The sequence below is a fragment of the Dendrobates tinctorius genome, unplaced genomic scaffold (genome assembly GCF_039654945.1).
Source record: "Dendrobates tinctorius isolate UK_male_01 unplaced genomic scaffold, ASM3965494v1 ptg000064l, whole genome shotgun sequence".
NCBI lineage: Eukaryota > Metazoa > Chordata > Amphibia > Anura > Dendrobatidae > Dendrobates > Dendrobates tinctorius.
In genome coordinates, this window is record NW_027361732.1 from 26,354,152 (window position 1) to 26,381,174 (window position 27,023).

Sequence of the window (27,023 nt, forward strand, 5' to 3'; positions counted from 1 at the left end):
AATGTGAATTAAAAGTGATCAAAAAATGTTATGCACTCCAAAATGACACCAGTTAAAACTTCAACTTGCCCCATTAAAAATGGGTCATTATATGACTCTGGAGAAAAAAGTAAGAAAAAAAAAATCAAAGCTTTCAGAATATGATGAAGGCATAAATTTTTGTATCCTTTTTTAATTAAATCTAATTTTGAAGCAAAACATTGCAAAAAAGTACATTAATTTGGTCTCTTTGCAATCACACTGACCCAAAGACTAAAGCCAGGATAGCACTTGTACCGCATGGTAAACATCATAAAAAAAATAAAATTGATTATTGAATTAAAAAAAAAACAGAAATAAGGCTCAGTTCACATTTATCCCATGCTCTAAGCTGTGCACTTATGTGCATGAAAATCCCCCCATGTAATTTAGGTGAAACCACTAATAGTACCATTAATTATGATGAGGCATATGGAGGTACTGTGAACTTCATCTGGCCTTTATTCTGGTGGTGTCCTGTCATTGTATAGTGTTTTTAAAGTGTGATCCACCACATACACTCACTGGCCACTTTATTAGGTACACCTGTCCAACTGTGTGTTAAGACTTAATTTCTAATCAGCCAATCACATGGCGGCAACTCAGTGCATTTAGGCATGTAGACATGGTCAAGACAATCTCCTGCAGTTCAAACCGAGCATCAGTATGGGGAAGAAAGGTGATTTGAGTGCCTTTGAACGTGGCATGATTGTTGGTGCCAGAAGGGCTGGTCTGAGTATTTCAGAAACTGCTGATCTACTGGGATTTTCACGCACAACCATCTCTAGGGTTTACAGAGAATGGTCCGAAAAAGAAAAAAAATCCAGTGAGCGGCAGTTCTGTGGCCGGAAATGCCTTGTTGATGCCAGAGGTCAGAGGAGAATGGGCATACTGGTTCGAGCTGATAGAAAGGCAACAGTGACTCAAATTGCCACCCGTTACAACCAAGGTAGGCAGAAGAGCATCTCTGAACGCACAGTGCGTCGAACTTTGAGGCAGATGGGCTACAGCAGCAGAAGACCACACTGGGTACCACTCCTCTCAGCTAAGAACAGGCATCTGATGGCTACTTTCAGCAGGATAATGCGCCATGTCATAAAGCTCGAATCATCTCAGATTGGTTTCTTGAACATGACAATGAGTTCACTGTACTCAAATGGCCTCCTCAGTCACCAGATCTCAATCCAATAGAGCATCTTTGGGATGTGGTGGAACGGGAGATTCGCATCAGGGATGTGCAGCCGACAAATCTGCGCCAACTGTGTGATGCCATCATGTCAATATGGTCCAAAATCTCTGAGGAATGCTTCCAGCACCTTGTTGAATCTCTGCCACGAAGAATTGAGGCAGTTCTGAAGGCAAAAGGGGGTCCAACCCGTTACTAGCATGGTGTACCTAATAAAGTGGTCAGTGAGTGTATGTGTGTATGTCTAAAGCGATGGACACAAGAAGAACAGAGGCCAGACAGGCATCTGCCAAATCAATTGAATGGTTTCATCTGTGGCCACATCTGAATCACATCTTTTTTCAGATTAAGGCTATGTTCACAAGTAGCATTTTTTGCGACATTTTTTTCTGTAGGCTAAACTTGCTCTCTTGGCACTAAAGAAGCTGCTTAAAAAATTATTTAAATAATTTAAAAAAAGCAGCGTGGTGTCCCCCCAATTGTGACAACCAACCGTGCTAAAGTAGACAGCTGGCGGTGGTATTCCCAGGCTGATACGGGGCAGTGGATGTTGCTCCCCCAGCCTAAAAATAGCAGCTCGCAGCCACACAGAAAAGGCACATCTACTGTACTAGAAGCACCAATTCTGGCCCTTTTCCCAGCTCTTCCCACTTGCCCTGTGATTGTGGCAATGTTGATTTAATATTTGTGGAATTGATGTCATCTTTGTGTAGTTCGGTGACATCAAGCCCACGGATTAGTAATGGAGAGGTGTCTATAACACACCTATCCATTACTAAACCTATATTTATGTTGTAAATTAACACACAGCCAGAATACAGTCATTTAACTGAAAGAATGACACAGACTCCTTTAATTAATCTAAATTAAACCTTTCTCACTTCATCACACATTCCACTGAAGCCATGATTTCCTGTAATAAAACAGAAATAAAAAAAAAACCATATCCCTCAATTTTACCTGACTGGTTATTAAAAATGCAGGGGAACAGGGGATAGCAATGTATTCTAGAGCAATTTCTTAAATAATGGGGTCCATTTTCTTCTATTACCCCCCAAATGGTGACATCTCTTCATTTGGCTCCCATCCTGCCCTGATGTCTACATTCTGCCCCATGTGATCTCTCCTGCCCCCATGTCTCTCCATACTGCACATGTATCCCTATACTGCCCTCATGTCTCCATTCTGCCCCATGTCTCCATTCAGCCCCATGTCATCTCCATTCTGCCCTCATGTCTCCATACTGTCCACTATTTAATCTCCATTCTTCCCTATGTGATCTCCTATCCTACCCTCATAGCGCGTTACAAAAAGTAAAATAGAGAAAAAAAATCTCTTCACCTGGTTGTGGTCCAGCGTCATCGTCTTCCTTCATCCACTTGAGATACAGATGAGCCGGCGCATGATAGCATGATAGTGAAGTCATACGCCAGTGATGTGCATGCTGAAGTCAGCTGCTGGCCTCTGATTGGCTGGTGGCTGTTAACTATTACCATGCCGGAAGCCTCCCATACGAAGAGGCATGTTCAGTTACTGAACCAGCAAAATCCTGCTGCTGGGGCCTGGTGAGCAGAAAAGGGGAAACGGTCCAAGCCCCCCTCTGCTCACTGGGCCCCATGTGCCAGTAATGGCAGTAATGCCCTGATGGCGGCACTGCAAAATGTTCAAAACAATCCTTGATGAATTATTAGATGGGTCCTGTATCTAAATTTGGGGATTTATGCTATTCTAACATCTCAGGGGCTTTGAAAATACAACATGGCATCCGTTGTCTAGTCTAGAGAAATTTGTGCTTCAAAAATCAAATTAATATTTCTTCACTTGTGAGATTTGTCATGTGACCAAACAGCAGTTTGTGACTACAGTTGGGAAACTGTCACATACGGAAGACGCTGTGTAACAAATCATGGCATCCATTTTCTCTTACTATCCCTTGTCAAGGAAACAAATTTGTCTTATTTTCTTTGTAGTACCTGAAGGTTTAACCAATTTGCTGGCAGCAGTTTGTAATAATTTGAGAGGTGTAGACGTTTAAATGATACTTCTAGGGATTTTTCAAAATATAGGCCCCTCAAACTCACTTCTATTCTAGTTTTCTGTAATTAAAAGAATTAGTAACCCTTCTTACATCCTAATAAAACAAGAGGACATTTGAAAAATGATGCCAATGTAAGTAAACATAAAAACAAATAAACATAAAATTGTTATTTATTAACTATTTTGCATAATATTATTCTCTGGTTTAAAGGGAATCAGTCAACAGGTTTTTGCTACCCCATCTAAGAGCACCATAATTTAGGGGCAAATACCTTGATTCCAGTGGTGTGTCACTTACTAGGCTGCTTACTGTTACTTGTATAAAATTACTTTTTTACCTGCTATCATGTCTGCATGCTGAGCTTAGTATAACCCCACCCACACCACTGATTGGAAGCTTTTGCCTATATATAGTGTATACAGAAAGATGTCAATCAGTGGTGGGGTGGGGTTACACATAGCTCATAAATATGCTTGACTACCTGCAGCAGAATTACTAGTCATCTCTTGATAATCTCCTCCTAATAAAGCAGTTATTTTAAAAAGACTACACTATGCAACCCAATAAGTGACAAATTGCTGGAAAAAAGGTATCTGTCTCTGCCATACGCTACTCTCAGATTAGATGAGAAAAATCTTATGACAGATTCCCTTAAAGGATATAAGCATTCGAAATTAGAAAATTGCTAACTTTTCATCAAATGTGACATATCAAATATTTTCATAAAACAAATGCAAAACTTATAAAAATAAATTCATTGCTAACAAAAATCACATTGTGTCATGAAAAAATCAATCACAGTATCAATGAGATATGGTGAAGTATGCCAAAGTTATCACCACATAAAGTGACATGTCAGACTTGAAAAATGGAGATTAGTCATTAAGATAAAAAATTGTGCAGAGAGTTCCAATCATGTGCAGAACGCCTCTCCGAAGCTGGCACGTGTACACACGACTTCAGAGGATTGATGATGAGAGGGGAACAACGCAGTCCGTTTGTTTGTTCTGATCTTTTTTGGCTGTTGTATTGGTCACTTATGCATTTTGTCATTGCTCTCACAACTAGAAATACTGTACACGCGGTATCTGCAACCCACAAAAGTTGCTCTCACTGCACATCAGTGTGAGCTGTGGAAATAAGGGTAGCTGTGTCTGTCAGCACAGGGTCTAAAGCATGGAGCAGATATCAAGAGACAGGCCAGTACACTAGGAGCCATGGAGGGAGCAATAGAAGGGCAACAACCCAGCAGCAAGACCACTAGCTCCTCCAATTTGCAAGGAGGTATAAGAAGAGCAGTGCCAGAGACCTGCAAAATGACCTCCAGCAGGCCACTGACAATCATGTGTCTGTTCAATCTGTCAGAAACAGACTCAATGAGGGTTGCATGAAAGTCTGAAGTCCACAAGTGGCTGTTGTGCTTACAGCCCAACACCATGCAGGTCGATTGGCATTTCTTCACAGATGAGAGCAGGTTCACACTGTGCACATGTGACAGATGTGACAGTCTAGAGATGCCATGGAGAATGTTCTACTGCCTGCAACATCCTACAACATTGCTGGTTTGACAGTGGGTCAGTAATGGTGTGAGGAGGTATTTCTTTGGAAAATCCACACAGCCCTCTATGTGTAGCCAGAGGTACCCTGACTGCCATTAGGTACCAAGATCAGATCCTCAGACCCATTATGAGACTATATGCAGGAGCACTAGACCTTGCATTCCTTTTGATGCATAACAGAGCTAGGTTTCAAGTGGCTGAAGTGTGTCAATAGTTCCTGCATAATGAAGGCATTGAAGCAATGGACTGGCCTGCCCATTTCCGTGACCTGAATCCAATCAAGCACATCTGGGACATCTTGTCTCATTCTATCAACCAATGCCACATTGCATCTCATACTGTCCTGGAGTTGACTGATGCTTTAATCCAGGTCTGGGAGGAAATCACTCAGGAAAACATCCAGTGCCTCATCAGGAGCATGCACAGGCATTGTAGGGAGGTCTTACTGGCATGTGGAGGGCACACACTACTGAGCATCATTTCCTTGTCTTGAGGCATTTCCACTGAAGTTGGATCAGCCTGTAATTTGATTTTCCACTTTGATTTTGAGTATCATTCCAAATCCAGACCTCCATGGGATATTAATTTTGATTTACATTGATCATTTTTATGTTTTATTGTTCTTAACCCCTTCACTACCAAGGGTGGTTTGCATGTTAACTACCGGGCCAATTTTTACAATTCTGACCACTGTCCCTTTATGAGGTCATAACTCTGGAACGCTTCCATGGATCCCGGTGATTCTGACATTGTTTTCTCGTGACATATTGTACTTCATGTTAGTGGTAAAATTGCATTCAAATAACTTGCGTTTATTTGTGAAAAAAACGGAAATATGGCGAAAATTTTGAAAATTTTGCAATTTTCCAACTTTGAATTTTTATGCCCTTAAATTACAGCGATACAGCACACAAAAAACTTAATACATAACATTTCCCACATGTTTACTTTACATGAGCACAATTTTGGAACCAAAATTTTTTTTTGTTAGGAAGTTATAAGGGTTAAAAATTGACCAGCGATTTCTCATTTTTGCAACACCATTTTATTTTTAGGGACCACTTCACATTTGAAGCCACTTTGAGGGGTCTATATGATAGAAAATACCCAAAAGTGACACCATTCTAAAAAATGCACCCCTTAAGGTGCTTAAAACCACATTCAAGAAGTTTATTAACCCTTTAGGTGCGTCACAGGAATTTTTTGAATATTAAAAAAAAAAAATGAACATTTAACTTTTTTTCACAAAAAAATATTTCAGGTTCAATTTTCTTTATTTTACCAAGGGTAACAGGAGAAATTGGACTGCAAAAGTTATTGTGCAATTTGTCCTGAGTACGCTGATACCTGATATGTGGGGGGGAACCACTGTTTCGGCGCATGGCAGACCTCAGTAGGGAAGGAGCGCCGTTTGACTTTTTCAATGCAAAATTGGCTGGAATTCAGATCGGACGCCATGCTGCCTTTGGAGAGCCCCTGATGTACCTAAACAGTGGAAACCCCCCAAGTGACCCCATTTTGGAAACTAGACCCCCCAAGGAACTTATCTAGATATGTGGTGAGAACTTTGAACCCACAAGGGCTTCACAGAAGTTTATAACGTACAGCGGTACAATTAAAAAATCATATTTTTTCCACAAAAATGATCTTTTCACCCCCAATTTTTATTTTTCCAAGGGTAACAGGACCCTAAAAGTTATTGTGCAATTTGTCCTGAGTACGCTGATACCCTATATGTGGGTGTAAATGACTATTTGGGCGCATAGCAGAGCTCGGAAGGGAAGCAGCGCCATTTGACGTTTTTGGCTAGAATTGAGATCGGACACCATGTCGCGATTGGAAAACCCCTGATGTACCAAAACACTAGAAAACCCCCACAAATGACACCATTTTGGAAACTAGACCCCCCAAGGAACTTATCTAGATGTGTGGTGAGCACTTTGAACCCCCCAGTGCTTCACTGAAGTTTATAACGTACAGCAGTACAATTAAAAAATCCTATTTTTTCCACAAAAATGATCTTTTCACCCTCAATTCTTATTTTTCCAAAAGTAACAGGACCCTAGAAGATATTGTGCAATTTATCCTGAGTACGCTGATACCCCACATGTGGGTGTAAACCACTATTTGGGCGCATGGCAGAGCTCGGAAGGGAAGCAGTGCCATTTGACGTTTTTGGCTGGAATTGAGATCGGACACCATGTCACGTTAGGAAAGCCCCTGATGTACCAAAACAGTAGAAACCCCCCACAAATGACACCATTTTGGAAACTAGACCCCCCAAGGAACTTATCTAGATGTGTGGTGAGCACTTTGAACCCCCCAGTGCTTCACTGAAGTTTATAACGTCCGGGCGTGAAAATAAAAAAATCGTATTTTTTCCACAAACATCATATTTTAGTCCCCATTTTTTTATTTTCCCAAGGGTAACAGGAGAAATTGGACCCCAAAAGTTGTTGTCCAATTTGTCCTGAGTACGCTGACACCCCATATGTGGGAGAAAACTACTGTATGGACACACGTCAGGGCTCGGAAGGGAAGTAGTGACGTTTTGGAATGCAGACTTTGATGGAATGGTCTGTGGGTGTCATGTTGCCTTTGGAGAGCCCCTAATGTACCTAAACAGTGAAAACCCCCCACAAATGATCCCATTTTGGAAACTAGACCCCCTGAGGAACTTATCTAGATGTGTGGTGAGCACTTTGAACCCCCAAGGGCTTCACAGAAGTTTATAATGCCCAGGCATGAAAATAAAAAAATCGTATTTTTTCCACAAACATGATCAATTAGTCCCCAATTTTTTTATTTTCCCAAGGGTAACAGGAGAAATTGGACCCCAAAAGTTGTTGTCCAATTTGTCCTGAGTACGCTGATACCTCATATGTGGGAGAAAACTACTGTATGGGCACACATCAGGGCTCGGAAGGGAAGTAGTGACGTTTTGGAATGCAGACTTTGAGGGCATGGTCTGCGGGTGTCATGTTGCTTTTGGAGAGCCCCTGATGTACCTAAACAGTGGAAACTCCCCACAAGTGACCCCATTTTGGAAACTAGACCCCCTAATGAACTTATCTAGATGTGTGGTGAGCACTTTGAACCCCCCAGTGCTTCACAGAAGTTTATAACGACCGGGCGTGAAAATAAAAATATCATATTTTTTCAACAAACATCATCTTTTAGTCCCCAATTTTTTTATTTTCCCAAGGGTAACAGGAGAAATTAGACCCCAAAAGTTGTTGTCCAATTTGTCCTGAGTACGCTGATACCTCATATGTGGGAGAAAACTACTGCATGGGCACATGTCGGGGCTCGGAAGGGAAGTAGTGACGTTTTGGAATGCAGACTTTGATGGATTGGTCTGCGGGTGTCATGTGCGTTTGGAGAGCCCCTGATGTACCTAAACTATTGAAACTCCCCACAAGTGACCCCATTTTGGAAACTAGACCCCCCACGGAGCTTATCTAGATGTGTGGAGAGCACTTGGAACCCCCAAGTGCTTCACAGAAGTTTATAACGCCTGGGCGTGAAAATAAAAAAAACATTTTTTTCCGCAAAATTATATTTTTGCCCCCAATTTTTTATTTTCCTAAGGGTAACAGGAGAAATTGGACCCCAAAAGTTGTTTTGTAATTTGTCCTGAGTAGGCTGATACCCTACATGTGGGGGTAAAACACTGTTTGGGCGCATGGCAGAGCTTGGAAGGGAAGGAGCACCATTTGACTTTTTCAACGCAGAATTGGCTGGAATTGAGATCAGACGCCATGTTGCCTTTGGAGAGCACCTGATGTGCCCAAACAGTGGAAACCCCCCAATTATAACTCCAACCCTAACCTCAACACACCCCTAACCCTAATCTGAGCCCTAGCCCTAACCCTAGCCCTAACCCTAACCCTAACCTAACCCTAACCCTAGCGGGAAAATGGAAATAAATACATTTTCTTTTAGTTTTATTATTTTTCCCTAACTAAGGGGGTGATAACGGGGGGTTTGATTTACTATTTATGGCGGTTTTTATGTTTGGCGGCTGTCACACGCTAAAAGACGCTTTTTATTGTAAAAGTAGTTTTTGCATCACCACATATTGAGAGCTATAATTTTTCCGTATTTTGACCCACCGAGTCATGTCAGGTCTTATTTTTTGCGGGAAGAGTTGACGTTTTTATTGGTACCATTTTCGGGCACGTGCCATTTTTTGATCGCTTTTTATTCCGATTTTTGGGACGCAGAATGAACAAAAACCAGCATTTCATGAATTTCTTTTGGGGGGGTGCGTTTACACCGTTCCGCGTGCGGTAAAATTGATAAAGCAGTTTTATTCTTCGGGTCAGTACGGTTACAGCGATACCTCATTTAGGTCGTTTTTTATGTTTTGTCGTTTTTTTGCAATGAAAACAATTTTATATAAAAAATAATTATTTTTGTATCGCTTTATTCTGCGAGCTATAACTTTTTTATTTTTTTGCAGATGATGCTGTATGGCAGCTCGTTTTTTGCGGGACAAGATGACGTTTTCAGCGGTACTATGGATATTTATATGTGTCTTTTTGATCGCACATTATTGCACTTTTTGTTCGGTGGTATGATAATAAATCATTATTTTTTGCTTCGTTTTTTATTTTTATTTTTTAAGGGGTTCGCTAAAGGGGTTAACTAATGGGACAGTTTTGTAGGACAGGTCATTACGGATGCGGCGATACCAAATATGTGTACTTTTATTGTTTTTGTTTTTTTTTATTTTGAAAAAATGGATTTATTGGGGAATATATATTTTTTTTTTTACTAATTTATTTAGCGATTTTTTTAAATTATTTTTAACACTTTTTTTTTTTTTACTTTATTACCTTGTCCCAGGTGGGACATCACTGTCCTGTGACAGATCGCTGATCTGTCACATCACAGATCACTGTGACAGATCAGCAATCTGTCACAGGCACTGCTGCAGACTTCCTCATGCCTGCGCTTTGCAGGCACTGAGGAAGCCAGCTTCCTCAGGCCCCCGAAGGCCCCCGTCGCCATCTTGGATTCGGGGGCCTGGAGGAAAGGAGCCCCCCGCAGCAGCGCTGCACATTGCGCTGCGGTGGGGGGCTCAGGGAAGCACGGAGGGAGCCCCCTCCCTGCCGATGCTTCCCTTTAACCCCCGGTACACCGCGATCGCGTTTGATCGCGGTGTGCAAGGGGTTAACGTGTCGGGGGCGGTCCGTGACCGCCCCTGACACATTGTGCCGGGTGTCAGCTATGATAATTAGCTGACACCCGGCCGCGATCAGCGGCGCTCACCACGTGGGCGCCGCTGATCATGGTGACGTAATATTCCTTCCATGGTAATTAGGTCCATGGTCACATGGACGGAATATTACGTCAATTGTAGGTAAGGGGTTAATGCATTCCACTATGTAATGAATAAAGATTTACAACTGGAATATTTTCTTCAGTGATATCTAGCATGTGGCATTTTAGAGTTCCCTTTATTTTTTTTGAGCAGTGTATGTTACTAGCAATATAAAATATTAACAAAAAGTTCTTTATTTAAATGCTAGTATTGAATTTTATAAACCTATTTCTTCATACAAAACATTTATTGCAACTGTCTATTTAAATATGAATCATTGCTCAGAACAATTTTACACAAATGTACACTTGAATACATTTGTATGTATGATATGTGCATTTACTGTTAGAAACTCTTTTATTCATATTGAAATTTCATTAAAGTCCAGAAGAAGACATTACATGCTAATCAGTATTTGAATTCAAGAAAGCACGCAATCAAAATTGTCTGCTGCAAAAGCATAGAGAGTCTCAATTTTAGATAGCTGTACATTTCATTTTTAATCAGCAGATCCTTAATCTAAGTGTTTATGAGAACTAAAGGTTAGATTGGGCTCAAGATATGAATTCCGTGTGTATCATAATGAAGTAGGAAGCTCGACAACACTTCTCTATTCATATTACCAATCAGTGATACTACAGAGAATGTATATTTAACTACCATGTATTGTTAATCTGCAAGAACACACCAGGGTGAAAAATATGCAAGAGTTTTTAGTACTTTACTTTAACAAATAGGCTATTGTGTTACATGTATTAATAAACCAATAAGAAAATTACAATGTAATACAGTGAATTTTGTATATAGTGAATAGACATTCAAAACTAATAATGTACTGTATATATTAATGTTTCTTATTTAGACTTAGATTATCGCTTTATGATTATAAAAAATAAGAAAAACACTATATATCAGAATGTCACATAGGACAATATAAGTATAGGGTTCAACTGCATTTTCTTGATATCAAACATACATACTGTACAATAAAAAATGCAAGTAAAGATAATCAGATTACATCATATCCTCAATATAGGAATATTGGAGGGAGAACAGAGATTTAGCGGATGGGGGCTACAGGGGGAAGCATTTTAATTGGTGTAGCTAAACAAACAAGAAACAAGGCTTTGATATTGCAATTTAGAAACATTTGTTTGTTAACTTTTTAGAGGATGTTTTCTGTCCCGTAATATAAAAGATGAATAAAAGAGCTGCTGATCTTATAAGGATTATTTCTATTAGGATAGCTCATGACTATCAGATCAAAAGGGGTGTGAGACCTGACACCTCCTGCCAACCAGTCATTCTTGGTGTCAGCTAAAGCCTGTTGTGATCAGCAACAGAGCAAAACAGCACAGCTTCATCAACTGTTTAGTCACCGCAGAGGGGTATTGCAGATTCATCCCTGCACAGTCGATGGGGCTGTGCTGTGCAGCTCCACAGCTGATCACAAATGGATGTTGCTGACACAGAGAATAGGTGAAAGGCAGGGTTTCCAGACTTTGCACCCCCACCAATATGACATTGATGACTAAAGCCCCCGTTACATACAGCGAAATCGCTAGCAATATCGCTGAAACGTCACTGGTTTTGTGACGCAGCAACGATATCACTAGCGATATTGCTATGTCTTATACTTACCTGCGACCGGCTCCCCCGCTGGTTATCGCTGATCGCGCGAGAAGGTCCTAGACCATTTCTCGTCGGGCGCTTCCTGCTGGGTTTCCTGTGGCGCCGACGAGCGACGCGTGGATGCGGGCAGGAGGACGTCAGGATCGCCGCGTCTGACAGGTAAGTAGCGACCCCTGACCGCTGCTATGTCGCTGGTGAGATCTGCCTGTGTGGCAGCTCACTAGCGACCACTTAGCGATGCACCAGCGATCCATATTGTTGTCGGGATCGCTGGTGCATCGCTTAGTGTAATGGTACCCTTATCCTAATGATAGAAAATCAAACAGGAGAATATGAATAAGCTTGGCACCATCAAAACAATCAAGACATAGCAAAATAAGCAATCACCCTCTGTCTAAGTGACTCAGTGGTGCTCTGTTTAAAATAGAAGATATGAATAAGTACAAAAAATCCAGAAGAGCAGCATTCATCTTCTGTAAAAATTTGCATTCCAAAGCCACTGTAAAACCATGCATGCTTCAGGATTATGAGGGATGCGACCAGATGACAGCCATTTTGCACTATGGCAAGCATTTCTATGGGATCCATAGAAGCTCTTGCCAAAAGTGTAATTGATTTTTTATACTATCCTCTATATAAAAGTCCTCAACAACCTCTTTAAGGTCAGATTTACAACAAATGACTGCCGATCAGCTGCATGAAAAACGATAGGTGATCATTTATTATCATGGTTAGAAATTGTTTCTAAGAGAGAAGTCTTTGGCTTTGAATAAATGTTTGGGACCCCATTTTCCTCATCTTTAAAGGGATAGAAAAGGATCTACTATTCAACACTAGTGTATCTTTTGGCCCAAATACTCTCCTCATTGTCGGTGTTTGAAGTTTATTTAGAAAATCCTTGGAAAGTATTTCAGTAAGAACAACATTTTTGTAAAAAAATCCCAGAATCTTTGCAATTGAATGTTTTTTTCATATGTGACCTCAAGATGTAATATAGCTATTTTATATTTTGCATATTTTAATACCCAAATACAGTTCCATCTTCTGTCCAAACAAAGGGTTGTTAGTTTTGAAAGACAAATGAAATGATTAGGACTCTTAGGCATTGTAGTTGTGTTATGATAACTTCTGAGAGAATACTATCAATAGCTGATAAAGATTTATCTGCCTTGCTACTGGTAAAAATCGCATTATCAGAGCCCAATGGAATAGGTCAGATGGTCAACTTGAATATTTCCATCACTAATACAAAAATGACTGAGAATTAGGCAATTCTTTTTTTCTGTTGTTAAATTTTGTGGACATGAAGAATGACTATTAACTTTACCATTGTTGTGCCCCTAAAGCATCACAAATTTCACCAGACCAGTTTAAAGAGGTTATTTGCGACTCAAAGATCTCGCTCCTGCTTGCGATGTAATTGGACAAGCACAATTTGATACAAAATCAGATTGCACATGTGCAATTATTTTCTAATGCCGATTCGGGTTGTGAAAACAATTGCAGCATGTCATGACTGCATTCCTCAATCTGATAGCATGCACCTGTATAAGTCTATGGGTGTGTGTGAAACAACAAACTGCACTGCAAACTAATTTAAATCTCCTCATTCGAGAAGATCGGTTGCACAGAGCACTGACACTCAACTCAAGAGGTGAGATCCGTCTTCCATATCTGTGTGTACATATGTGACATTCTGTCTGCCATCCATGTGTCATTCTTGCATCCGTTTTCGGTGTCCGTGTGTCAATGTGTCATTATGTTAATGTGTTACATCCGTTTGCTATTAGTGTGCCATCTGTGTGTCCATGTGACATGGACCTGCACCTGCTTAAAACAGTACAGTTTGTGCTGATCCCAGGCGCCGGTCGGCTGCTGAAGGCAACTCGCATCATTTTCTCCTACTCGCTTACTTAGACTTTCCTGGTGAAGTTATGCTAAACAGACATCTGTTGGTTGATATTAATAGCCTGGTAAGGGGTCAGAGATATTGCCCCCACCAGGCTACCAACATCAGCCTTAAGCTGCCCCATAAATGGTGTATCCATAAGATGCACAAAATCTGTCTCTTAGCCCCTCTCTTCCCACTTGCCCTGTGGTGGGGTCAAATGGAGTAAAAATTGTGGGGCTTATGTTACTTTTGTATTTTCAGGTGACATTAAGCCCAGGGGTTAGTAATGGAGAGGCATCAATTAGTAAAGGCACACACCGGTCTATATAATACCTCATAGCTCAACAGTGCATGTCAGGCCAAATGAAAATCATGAGGTCAAAAGAACTGACCAAGGAGCTCAGAGACAGAATTGTGGCAATGGACAGATCTGGCAAAGGTTACAAAAGAATTCCTGCAGTACTCAAGGTTCATAAGAGCACAGTGGCCTCCATAATTCTTAAATGGAAGAAGTTTTGGACCACCAGAAGTTTTACTAGACCTGGCCATTCAGCCAAACTGAGCAATCATGAGAAGAGCCTTGATGGGAGAGGTAACCCCAAGATCACTATGGCTGAGCTCCAGAGATGCAGTAGGGAAATGAGAGAAACTTCCACAAAGTCAACTATCACTGCAGTCCTCCACCAGTCAGGCCTTTATGGCAGAGTGGCCCTATGGGAGCCTCTCCTCAATGTCAGACATATGAAAGCCCACATAGAGTTTGCTTAAAAACACAGGAAGGACTCCCAGACTATGAGAAATAAGAATCTCTGGTCTGAGGAGACAAACAGAACTTTTTTGTGACAATTCTAAGCGGTATCTGTGGAGAAAACCAGGCACTGCTCATCACCTGCCCAATACAATCCCAACAGTGAAACATGGTGGTGGCAGCATCATGCTATGGGGTGCTTTTCAGCTGCAGGGACAGGATGACTGGTTGCAATTGAAGGAAACATGAATGCGGCCAGGTACAGAGATATCCTGGATAAAAAACTCTTCCAGAGGGCTCTGGACATCAGACTTGGCCGAAGGTTCACCTTTCAACAAGACAATAACCCTAAGCACACAGCTAAAATAACAGAGGAGTGGCTTTGCAACAACCCTGTGATCATTCTTGACTGGCCTAGCCAGAGCCCTGAAACAAACCCAATTGAGCATCTCTGGAGAGACCTGAAAATGGCTGTCCACCAACGTTCACCATCTAACCTGATGGAACTGGAAAGGATCTGCAAGGAAGAATGGCAGAGGATACCCAAATCCAGGTGTGAAAAACTTGCTGCATCATTCCCAAGAAGACTCATGGCTGTAATAGCTCAAAAGGATGCTACTACTGAATACTGAGCAAAGTTTCTGAATACTTATGACCATGTGATATTTCAGTTTTTCTTTTTTAATAAACTTGCAAAAAATTTTGACATTTCTGTTTTTTGCATCAAGATGGGGTGCAGAGTGTACATTAATGAGAAAAAAATGAACTTTTTTGAATTTACCAAATGGCTGCAATGAAACAAAGAGTGAAAAAAATTAAAGGAGTCTGAATACTTTCCATACCCACTGTAATTTTTATCGTAGGTACACTTCAACTGTATGAGATGGAATCTAAAAATAAAACCCAGAAAATTACATTGTATGATTTTTAAATAATTAAATTGCATTGTACTGCATGAAATAAGTATCTGACAATCTACCAACCAGCAAGAACCCTGGCTCTTACAGAACTTTTAGTTTTTTCTTTAACCCTTTTACCCCCAAGGGTGGTTTGCACATTAATGACGGGCCAATTTTTACAATTTTGACCACTGTCCATTTATGAGGTAATAACTCTGGAACACTTCAACAGATCTTGGCGATTCTGAGAATGTTTTTTGTGACATATTGTACTTCACGATAGTGGTAAAATTTCTTCGATTTATCTTGCATTTGTTTGTCTAAAAAGCAAAATTTGGCGAATATTTGGAAAATTTTGAATTTTTCAAATTTTGAATTTTTATGCCCTTAAAACAGAAAAATATGTCACACAAAATAATTCATACATAACATTTCCCACATGTTTACTTTACATCAGCACAATTTTGGAAACAAAAACATTTTTTCTTAGGAAGTTATAAGGGACGGGTTAAAAGTTGACCAGCGATTTCTAATTTTCACAACAAAATTTACAAAACCATTTTATTTAGGGACCACCTCACATTTGAAGTCACTTTGAGGGGTATATATGGCAGATAATACCCAAAAGTGATACCATTCTAAAAACTGCATCCCTCTTGCTAATCAAAACCACATTCAAGAAGTTTATTAACCCTTCAGATGTTTCACAGGAGCAGAAGCAATGTAGAAGGAAAAGATGAACATTTAACTTTTTAGTCACAAAAATGATCGTTTAGCAACATTTTTTTTTACTTTCACAAGGGTAAAAGGAGAAAATGAACAGATGAAGTTGTTGTGCAATTTCTCCTGAGTACACCAATACCCCATATGTGGGGTAAAACCACTGTTTGGGCGCACAGCAGGGCTCGGAAGGGAAGAAGCGCCGTTTGACTTTTTCAAACCAAAATTGGATGGAATTGAGATTGGACGCCAAGTCATGTTTGGTGATCCCCTGATGTGACTAAACAGTAGAAACCCCCAACAAGTGACCCCATTTTGGAAACTAGACCCCTAAGGAACTTATCTATATCTGTGGTGAGCACCTTGAACTCTCAAGTGTTTCACTGAAGTTTATAGCGCCAGGGCGTGAAAATAAAAAATCATATTTTTTTCCACAAACATGATAGTTTAGTCTTCAATTTTTTATTTTCCCAAGCGTAACTGAAGAAATTTGACCCAAAATGTTGTTGTCCAATTTGTCCTGAGTACGCTCATACCCCATGTGTGAGGGGGAACCACTGTTTGGGCGCAAAGCAGGGCTCGAGAGGGATGGAGCGCTGTTTGACTTTATCAAACTAAAATTGTCTGGTATTGAGATCAGACACCATGTCGCGTTTGGCAAGCCCCTGATGTGCCTAAACAGTGGAAACCCCTCCACAAGTGACCCCATTTTGGAAAAATACCCCCTAAGGAACTTATCTAGATTTGTAGTGAGCACTTTGAATCCCCAAGTGTTTCAATAAAGTTTATAATGCCCTGGCATGAAAAAAAAAAAATTTCCACAAAAATAATTTTTTAGTCCAAAATTCTTTTTCCTAAGGGTAACAGGATAAAATGGACTCCAAAAGTTGTTTTGCCAATTTGTCCTAAGTACGATGATACATCATATATGGGGAGGAGCCACTGTTTGTTCATACGGCAGGGCTGGGAAGGGAAGGAGTGCCGTTTGACTTTTTCAAACTAAAATTGGCTGGAATTGAGATCTGATGCCAAGTCGCATTTGGCGAGCCCCTGATGTGCCAAAACAGGTTAAATCCACCATAAGTGAAGCCATTTTGGAAGTGAATCCCCCTAAGAAACGTATCTAAATGTGTGGTGAGTACTTTGAACCACCAAGTCTTTCACTAAAGTTTATAATGCCCGGGCATGTAAAAAAAAATTTTTCCACAAAAATGATATTTTAGTCCCCAATCTTTTGTTTTCCCAAGGGTAACAGGAGAAATTGGACCCCAAAAGTTGTCCAATTTGTCCTGAGTACGGTGTTACCCCATATGTAGGGGGAAACACTGTTTGGGCGCATGGCAGGGCTTGGAAGGAAGGAGCGCCGTTTGACTTTTTCAAACTAAAATTGGCTGGAATTGAGATCAGGCCCCATGTTGCATTTGGTGAGCCCCTGATGTGCCTAAACATTGGAAACCTCCCACAATTGACCCCATTTTGGAAACTAGACCCCCTAAGGAACTTATCTTAATGTGTGGTGAGCATTTTATTCCCCCAAGTGTTCAACTAATGTTTACAATGCCCGGATGTGAAAAAAAATTTCCACAAAAATGATATTTTATTCCCCAATTTTTTATTTTCCCAAGGGTAACAGGAGAAATTGGACCCCAAAAGTTGTCCAATTTGTCCTGAGTACACTGATACCCCATATATTGGAGAAAACTACTGTCTGGGCACACGTTGGGGCTTGGAATGGAATTAGTGACATTTTGGAATGCAGACTTTGATGGAATTGTCTGAGGGCATCATGTTCCATTCGCAGAGCCCCTGATGTGCCTAAACAGTAGAAACCCTCACAAGTGACCCTATTTTGGAAGCTAGACCCCCTAAGGAACTTATCTAGATGTGTGGTGAGAACTTTGAACCCTCAAGTGTTTCACTAAAGTTTACAATACCAGGGCGTGAAAATAAAAAATACTATTTTTTTGCCAACAAAAATTATGTTAGTCTCCAATTTTTATTTTCCCAACGGTAGCAAGATAAATTTAACCCTAAAAATTGTTTTCCAATTTGTCCTGGTACCCCATATGTGGGAGAAAACTGCTGCTTGGGCACACATCGGGGCTTGGAAGGGAAGAAGTGATGTTTTGGAATGCAGATTTTGATGGAATGGTCTGCGGGCATCATGTTCTGTTTGCAGAGCCCCTGCTGAGCTTAAACAGTAGAAACCCCTGTAAGTGATCCCATTTTGGAAAATATACCCCATATGGAACTTATCTAGATGTTTGGTGAGAACTTTGAACCTTCAAGTGTTTCACTAAAGTTTATATTGCCCGGGCGTGAAAATAAAAAATCCTATTTTTTGCCCACAAAAATAATCTTTTAGTCCCCAAATTTTTTATTTCCCAAGGATAACAAGATAAATTGTACCCAAAAAGTTGTTGTTCAATTTGTTCTGAGTATGCTGGAACCCCATATGTGGGAAAAAACTATTTTGGCACATGTCTGGGCTCGAAAGGGAAGTAGTGATGTTTGGAATGCAGACTTTGATGGAATTGTCTGTGAACATCATGTTCCGTTTGCAGAACCCCTGATGTGCCTAAACAGTAGAAACCCCCCCACAAGTGACCCTATTTCGGAAGCTAGGCCCCCTAAGGAACTATCTAGATGTGTGGTGAGAACTTTGAACCCTCAAGTGTTTAACTAAAGTTTACAATACCGGGCCATGAAAAAAAAATATATATTTTTTTGCCAACAAAAATTATATGTTAGTCTCCAATTTTTTATTTTTCCAACGGTAGCAAGATAAATTTAACCCTAAAAGTTATTTTCCAATTTGTCCTGGTACCCCATATGTGGGAGAAAACTACTGTTTGGGCACACGTCGGGGATCGGAAGGGAAGAAATGATGTTTTGGAATGCAGATTTTGACAGAATGTTCTGCGGGCGTCATGTTCTGTTTGCAGAGCCCCTGATGTGCCTAAGCAGTAAATAAAAGAAGTGACCTAATTTTGGAAACTAGACCCCCAAGAAACTGATCTAGATGTGCCCCCTTTTTGGAACTAATCTACATTTTCCTGTAAAGTAAATTAGAAGTGCATGGAGGTGTGGTACAATTTGAAGCAATGTTTCATGCACAGGCCAAGTTTTTCGGGGCAGGTGTCACATTGATAAATGGTGTTCTTGTGTTTTCCCCTTTTGTAATACACTCGGCACCTTTTTTGCGGCATACCTTTTCTTCCATTTGGCAGGACCACCCCTGGGAAATGCTGACCAGGTACGATATGAGCACCTTTAGTTCTGGAAGTACTGGGACCCGCTCCTTCCTGAGTACCAAATATCTGGGCCATAACCATTACCTCCTGGGACTGAAGGTATGACGTATCGGTGTGGTGTGCACATCATGACAGCAGGAAAGTGTGGAGCATTGCCATTTGTATGATGTGCACGGCCAGATTTTCGTACAACACCTTGGCCTTTATCAAAGCACTGTACGATTGGAGGAGTTGATTAGAGAGATCAATGCCCCCCATGTTGTTGGCATACCCCAGTACACTGTCTGGTTTGCTTAACTTTGTAGAGGTACCTCGTACAGTGCTGAGGATGCTGCCATCACCGTGTATGGTGCTCAAGAGGACCTCCCTCTTATCCTTGTACTTGACAACCAGCAGGTGGTCGCTACATTGGGCTCTGCTGTCACCCTTTCTGAGCATCTGCCCAAGTACAGTGCCTTGTGAAAGTATTTGGCCCCCTGGAACTTTTCAACCTTTTCCCACATATCATGCTTCAAACATAAAGATGCCAAACATAAATTTTTAGCGAAGAATCAACAACAAGTGGAACACAATCGTGAAGTTGAATGAAATTTATTGGTTATTTTAAACTGAAAAGTGGGGCGTGCAATATTATTCGGTCCCTTTAACTTAATACTTTGCGATTACAGCTGCAAGACGCTTGGGGTATGTCTCTATTAGTTTTGTACATCGAGAGACTTTAATTCTTGCCCATTCTTCCTTGGCAAACAGCTCGAGCTCAGTGAGGTTTGATGGAGATCGTTTGTGAACAGCATTTTTCGGCTCTTTCCACAGATTCTCGATTGGATTCAGGTCTGGACTTTGACTTGGCCATTTTAACACCTGGATACGTTTATTTGTGAACCATTCCATTGTAGATTTTGCTTTATGTTTGGGATCATTGTCTTGTTGGAAGACAAATCTCCATCCCAGTCTCAGGTCTTTTGCAAACTCCAACAGGTTTTCTTCAAGAATGGTTCTGTATTTGGCTCCATCCATCTTCCCATCAATTTTATCCATCTTCCCTGTCCCTGCTGAAGAAAAGCAGGCCCAAACCATGATGCTGCTACCACCATATTTGATAGTGCAGATGGTGTGTTCAGGGTGATGAGCTGTGTTGCCTTTATGCCAAACATATCGTTTGATTTTGGTTTCATCTGACCAGAGCACTTTCTTCCACATGGTTGGTGTGTCTCCCAGGTGGCTTGTTGCAAACTTTAAACAACACTTTTTATCGGTATCTTTTGAGAAAAGGCTTTCTTGTTGCCACCCTTCCATAAAGGCCAGATTTGTGCAGTGTACAACTGATTGTTGTCCTATGGACAGACTGTCCCACCTCAGCTGTAGATCTCTCTAGTTCATCCAGAGTGATCATGGGCCTCTTGGCTGCATCTCTGATCAGTCTTCTCCTTGTTTGAGATGAAAGTTTAGAGGGCTGGCTGGGTCTTGGTAGATTTGCATTGGTATATGACTCCTTCCATTTCAATATGATCGCTTGCACAGTGCTCCTTGCGATGTTTAAAGTTTTGGAAATCATTTTGTATCCAAATCTGGCATTAAACTTCTCCACAACAGTAGCATGGACCTGCCTGTTGTGTTCCTTGGTCTTCATGATGCTCTCTATGCTTCAAACAGAACCCTGAGACTATCAAAGAGCAGGTGCATTTATACTGACACTTGATTACACACAGGTGGATTATATTCATCATCATTAGTCATTTAGGACAACATTGGATCATTCAGAGATCCACAATGAACTTCTGGAGTGAGTTTGCTGCACCGAAAGTAAAGGGGACGAATATTATTGCACACCCCACTTCAGTTTTTGACTTTCCGCAAAAATTTAAAATAACCAATAAATTTCGTTCAACTTCACAATTGTGTTCCACTTGTTGTTGATTCTTCATCAAAAATTTACATTTGGTATCTTTATGTTGGAAGCATGATATGTGGGAAAAGGTTGAAAAGTTCCAGGGGGCCGAATACTTTCATAAGGCACTGTAGCATTTTTGAGAGGCCTCTGATTTTGCAGACAGTACCGCAGGCTGTGGTACCTCGCACAGAGAGGGATTTGTAGAGTGGGATGCTGGTATAAAAGTTATCATTGTAGAGGTGATAACTTTTAGCCAGCAGTGGGTGCACCAAATCCCCCACAATTTTTCCACTCACTCCAAGGACAGGGGGACACTCAGGAGATTCAATCGTGGTGTCCTTTCCTTCGTAGACTCTAAACCTGTGGGTTTATCCTGAATTCATCTCACACAGTTTGTATCGTTTAATTCCATACCTGGCCCTCTTGATGGGTAGGTACTGACAAAATCTGAGCCTTCCATTAAAATGAACTAAGGATTCATCCACACAGGTGTCCCTTTTGTGCACGCACAATTCAGCAAACTTTTTGTTGAAGTGTTCGATGACAGGCCAAACTTTGAACTGGCGGTCAAAGTTGGGGTTATCTTCTAGGGGACACTGTGCATTATCTGTATAATGCACAAATTTGTGGATGGCCTCAAACTGTGTCCGAGCCATGACCATTTGGAACACTGGCGCATTGAATAAAATATCAACACTCCAATATTGTCAAATTCCTGGCTTCTTCAGGATCTCCATGTGAAGGACCAGGCCCCAAAGCTGAATCATTTCAACTGTGTCTACAGGAGACTAGTTAGAAAATGATGAACCAGGGTTTTGAGCCAAAAATTGACGAGTGTACAAATTAGTTTGCTCCATGAGGTTAATAAAATCGCTAAAGAAATGAAAGAAAAAGACTTTGACAAAATCTATTTCTGTGAGGCTGGTGGTGTCAAACTTGATTCCTGATTATGCCACAAAATCAGGAATCAGTGGCTCGTAACTATCGGGGGGCGAGGTGCATTCGGGGTCTGCAATGCGGTGTGCTGGTTCATTTATTCTTCTGGAATGGCGGGTGCTGCTTCATCTTCTGTCCTGGCATGTCTGCGTGGTGGTTACGCAGGACCCAAGAAGGAAGATAAGGAGGAGTAAGAGGATGAGGATGGAGAATCCGAAAAGTAAAGAAATGTGGGATTCTCTCCCTTGCTATTAGTGTCGGAGCATATGCCTCCTCCAATGGATAGCACTGTTTGGACGAACATGACAAGCGGCACTTTTTTGTGAATATGGTGCTTTGTCTGTACTTTATTTATAACTGCATGTGTATGTGTGGGGGGATAGCGATTGTTGTAAACCTTTATCTGAAAGGAAAAAGCTAAGAGAAAAAAGCAAATAGGGAGAAAAAAATGCATGTGAAAAGAAAAGTATAAAACAGCAGGCACTTGCTCTGATAAGTGAACTTCGCCACTTATCAAAGCTCAGCGGCTGCTGGATGTACGCACGGAGGTGTCGCAAAGGGGGTGAAAACTATGGAAAACTGCAGGCACAGGCTCTGATAAGTGAACTGCATCACCTATCAAAGTTTGGCGGCGGCTGGATGTGCATACGGAGGTGGTGCAAAGGGGATGGGAAAGAAAAGCAAGCACCAGTGTTGATCGGTGAACTGCATCACCAATCACACTTGGTGGCACAAAGGGGGGTGAAAAAGAAAAGTGAGCATGAGTGTTGATCGGCGAACTGCATCACCAATCAATGCTCAGCGGCTGCTAAATATGCTCTCAGAGGAGGTAGAAAGGGGGAAAATCCAATCTACACGAAGATTTCAACCATTATAAGTTCATGCTTAGAACATACAACACTGCCCTTCACCTCTCAAAACAAGCCTATTTCAACACCCTCATCACCTCACTCTCCAATAATCCTAAACGTCTCTTTGACACTTTTCATTCTCTACTCAACCAAGAGTACAGGCCCCAACCATGGAGCTTCGAGCTGATGATCTGGCCAATTACTTCAAAGAAAAAATTGACAAGATCCGACAGGAAATTATTTCCCAATCACCTCATACCATGCACTGTCCTCCCTCCCCCACTGCATCTAGCTCACTCTCTGATTTTGAACCAGTCACAGAAGAAGTAAGCATGCTCCTTGCATCTTCTCGCCCAACCACTTGCTCCAGTGACCCATTTTCATCACATCTCCTCCAGTCTTACCCCTGCTGTCACCACTCACCTACCTAAAATATTTAACCTCTCTCTCTCTTCTGGTATCTTTCCCTCCTCTTTTAAGCATGCCATCATACATCCACTGCTTAAAAAAATCCCTCGACCAAAACTGTGCCGCTAGCTATAGATCTGTCTCTAATCTTCCCTTCATCTCTAAACTCCTAGAACGCCTGGTCCTCTCCCATCTTATACGCTATCTCTTTGATAACTCTCTTCTCGACCCTCTCCAATCCGGTTTCTGCTCTTTACACTCTACTGAAACTGCCCTCACTAAAGTCTCTAGTGATCTACTACCAGCTAAATCAAATGGTCATTACTCCATACTAATTCTCTTGGATCTCTATGCAGCATTCAACACTGTGGATCATCAGCTCCTCCTTACTATGCTCCATTTCATTGGCCTCAAGGACACAGTTCTCTCCTGGTTCTCCTCCTATCTCTCTGACTGCTCCTTTACTGTATCTTTTGCTGGTTCCTCCTCCTCTCAACTTCCCCTTAATGTTGGGGTTCCTCAAGGATCAGTACTAAGCCCTCTCCTCTTCTCTTTGTACATTCCCCTCTTGGTCAAACAATCAGTAGATTTGGTTTCTAGTACCATCTCTATGCTGATGACACCTAATTATATGCTTCTTCTCCTGACATCATACCTGCCTTTCTAGAAGACATCAGCGATTGTCTAAATGCTGTGTCTAAAATCATGTCCTCACTATATCTGAAACTGAACCTGTCAAAGACTGAACTCCTTGTATTTCCTCCCGCTACTAATGTACCTATACCAGACATTGCCATTTCCGTGTGTGGTTCCACTATTACTCCCTATCAACATGCCCGCTGTCTTGGGGTCATACTTGACTCCGAGCTTTCTTTTGCCCCCCACATCTGATCACTGGCTCGCTCTTGTTATTTGCACCTCAAAAACATTTCTAGAATTTGACCTTTTCTTACTTTTGACTCCCCAAAATCTCTTACTGTTTCTCTTATTCATTCTCGTCTTGACTATTGTAACTCTCTTCTGATCGGTCTCCCTCTTACCAAACTCTTCCCCCCTCTGATCTGTCTTGAATGCTGCAGCCAGGATCATATTCCTCGCCAATCGTTAAAAGGATGCCTCTATCTTGTGCCAGTCATTACACTGGCTACCCATCCACTCCAGAATCCAGTACAAACTTATTACCCTCACCCACAAAGCTCTCCATGGCTCAGCACCACCCTACATCGATTACATCAATTGCGCCAATCAGCAGCTGCAGGCCATGCTAGGCCTGTCCTAGACACTGGTCTAGGATCAATGCTATTACAGCACTGATCCAGGCAGGTACCGGCAGGGCATAGCGCAGTAACACCACTGCTGTGACCTGAGATTGGCGCAATCGATGTGATGGGGTTTTCACTGATGCCTGGTGTTACAGCCAATCTGATTGGCTGAAACGATGAGAAAGGCTTCAATTGGCTGTTCAGAATTGAACAGCCAATCACAGAGATCAGCAGCCTGGGATGCCGACATCAACTTCCTACAGATAAGATGGCATTGGAACTTTAATGCGACCACCGCGACTTATGTCGCAGTGTCGCATTAAAGAGCATGATGTACTAACCCATCCCTGGTCAGACAGGCCCAGGTCACATGGATGGGATAGTACGATGGATGTCAAAAAGGGGATAAGAAGCCGTCCTACTCTGCACTCTTTACCTGTTGTTACAGCGGATGGTCAGGTGAGGAAAATCTCCAGGAGTGGACCCTCTGGATAGTGGCACCAAGGGGACCCCAGGCGAGCAGCCAGGTGGAGCTGACCCCTATACAGGGATTGTTAGAAGCAGGCCCCGGAGTTCAGGTACACCACAATAGCCGGTACCGAGAGGGGCGGCTCAGAATGGACTGGAGTAGGACCACGGGACTGTAGAAGACAGGACCAGAGAAGAATTGTAGGACTGGAGCACAGTTGGCAGGTCAGAGCAGGGACACCTGCTTTATCTCCATTGAGAGAAAAAATAATTCCCCCTACGGCCTCAGAGATATAGAGGAAAAAATATAAACACTTTTTTTTTTTTTTACAATTCTTTCCTGCTATTGAGTACCCTAGGATCTGCGGATTGGCGGGTGATTCTGTTATGAATGAGTCACCGTAGGAGGCAAAAACAGAAATACTAGCTAAGTCCAGAAAACCAGAGAGGTTGGCAGCTATCGGATTGCAGACCCCTGAACCTATCAACAACAACTAGCAGTAGCCGTGGGGGGTTCCTACGGTGCCCTAGACCCCTCGACCACAGCCGGAGAACTAAATAGCCTAAAGACAGAAAGGGAAATCTAAACTGCCCCAGAGCAGACCCCAAAGCAATAGGCAGCCCCCAACATATAATGACGGTGAAGCAAGATGAAAAAAAAAAACTCACAGATAGAAAGATAGGCTGAGCAAATGATGGGGCCCAAGCTAACTAAATAGGACAGGATAGAAAAGCTGCTGTCTGCAATCCGCCAAAAACCCTATCAAAACAAGAGCCAACAGACTGATAGGGAAAAAAGCCCTGAAGACGCTAGGCTTCAAAAAGACTATATCAGTACTCAGGTATTTTCTGAAGACAGAAAGACAGAGCAAAAAGGAATTCAGCTCACCCTAGCAGGGAATAGCAGAAATCCAGAAAAACAAGGCAAATCAAAACCAAAACACAAATGCAAAAAGCAGAGAAGAAAACTTAGCTTTTGAGGAGCAGGAATCAGACTGGTCTCCTAGAATCCCTCAGAGAAATCACCCGCAAGGCAGAAGGGCGTCGGCTGCCTTATATCCAGTCAGCAATTCCAGTCACCCAGTCATCATCATTCTGCTCAGGTGCTTGGTAATCAGCCTCACTACCTTCCTTCACCAGACGAGGGAGTTCAACAGACCTCAATGGTGAAGGGGAAAATGAACTCACAACACTACGCTTTCATGGAATAAAATCCTGCAGTGCACAGAAAGTCCACCTTCTCAAGCCAGCACATGTCCAGGTCCGTTTGAAGTTTGCCAATAACCATATGGATGATACTTAGGAGGCATGGGAGAAGGTCATGTGGTTAGATGAGATCAAAATAGAACTTTTTGGCATCAACTCTACTCGTCGTGTTTGGAGGATTAAGAAAAATGAGAACGACACCAAAAACATTGGGGTGCTTTTCTGATTTTCTGAAAAGGGGACAGGAAGACTGCACCGTATTGAAAGGAAGATGGATGGGATCATATATTGCTGGATTTTGGCAAACAACCTCCTTCCCTCAGTAATTAGCATTAAAGATGGGTCATGGCTCGGTATTATAGCTTGACAATAACCAGAAACACACAGCCAAGGCAACTAAGGCGAGCTCTGTAAGAAGCATTTCCAGGTCATGAACTGGCCTGGCCAGTCTCCAGAGCTGTACCCAATAAAAAATCTTTGGAGGGAGCTTAAACTCAGTGTTGCCCAGCGATAACTCTGAAACCTGAAAGATCTGGAGAAGATCTGAATGGAGGAGTGGGACAAATACCCTTCCGGCAGTGTGCAAATTGGTGAAGAATTACAGGATACGTCTGACTTCTGTAATTGTAAACAAAGGTTTCTGTACCAAATATTAAGTTCTGTTTTTCTATTGTATCGAATATATTTGTGCAATAAAATGCAAATTAATTTTGTAAAAATCATACCA